Source organism: Aplysia californica, unplaced genomic scaffold, assembly GCF_000002075.1.
Source record: "Aplysia californica isolate F4 #8 unplaced genomic scaffold, AplCal3.0 scaffold01062, whole genome shotgun sequence".
In the NCBI taxonomy this organism is placed as follows: domain Eukaryota; kingdom Metazoa; phylum Mollusca; class Gastropoda; order Aplysiida; family Aplysiidae; genus Aplysia; species Aplysia californica.
This window is the reverse complement of record NW_004798332.1, coordinates 32,224-33,603: the sequence shown is the minus strand read 5'-3', so window position 1 is coordinate 33,603 and position 1,380 is coordinate 32,224.

Genomic DNA, 1,380 nt, shown 5'->3' with positions numbered 1-1,380 from the left:
GGGACTCAGTACCTTTTAAACACATTTTCGAGTTGATTTTTACTTACAAACTTTGCACAAAATCTACACAAGAGTAAACTTGCATTTTCCCCAAGACTCTCAAGAGTTGGAAGTCACCAAATTTCGCGACCATTTTTCGCTAATTTTTCCTCTAACAACTTACAGGCGAACCCCACTTCCGTCAATGGCAAATGTTCAACTTCCATTCAAGACAAATGGGTATTTTATTCACCAAACGCAAGACAAATGAACAAGCTTTAAGATTCTATCAACAAATTCAAATGCCAAAATAAAACAACAACTGACGAGAGCCTGATTTCACCGTGTCGTGACACATATCATGTCCGACCTGTATCAAACTGTCAGGGTCGTCAAACACAACGTCAGAAACACAAATTTGCATATTTCGTGGCATACGCGTTACTTCGTGCCTTAAAGTTAAAGAGAAAAAAACGTGTTTTAGGTAAAGAAAACAACTTTTTTTTAATGATCTGCGTAAACAACGACAAAACAGCGCGTCTTCAAGGCGGTAAGTGTTTTACGGCGCTCGCAGCTGCATAAGGTCATATGAGCGCCCGGGACACATCAAACATTTTCAAATTTTGAATTTTACCCAGGTGGCGGCCGAAGCCTTCTTTTATCGATTTTGGAACGCCCAAGGGATCTTTAACTTGCGCAAATTGCAAACAGGACCCCTGAGATTTTTCGCCCTTGTCCGAGATGGCTAGGACGTGTAGATCTTACCTACCGTAAGATTACGGGTGTAGCTGAAAGACAGCAACAAGAAGAGGCCAAGGAGAAGCAGTAGAAAGGCTGCAGAAAGAATCAGGAGCCCAGAGGAGGGGGGAAAGGGGGGTGGGGGGCAGAAAGTGGAGAAGAAAGCAGACGACAGATCATTGGTAGAGAGCAGGAAAGAATGTGAAAGAAGAAACTTTTCTGTCATTATCCGGATTTGAACCCGTGACCTATTGAAAGAGAGGCGAACACCTTAACCTCTAGGCCACGAGAGCCCCCTAAAGTGTGTCCTCCTAGTTTAAAAAAATGAAGAACGTAGATCAGCGTTTACATAGATCTGGCTCCCATTTCGTTTCTTCTGTAGATTCTATTCAAAAGACTTTAGAATTTACGCATTGGCCTGTGTCAGGAATGTTTGTTAATGGGGTCACCACCAGCAGGGAAAAGGGGTTAGTTTTTGCTTCCAATGTCGTAAAATCACCCACCAGAAAGACATCAAGTAGGAGGAATTGTGGTCAGACATCTGACGCCTTGTATAACGGAACCTGGAGCACTGAGTTAGTGTTGATGTTGTTGTTGCTGCTGCTGGTGGTCTTGTTATTGTTGTTGTTGATGGTGGTGGTGTGGCTGTTGTTGTTGTTGCTG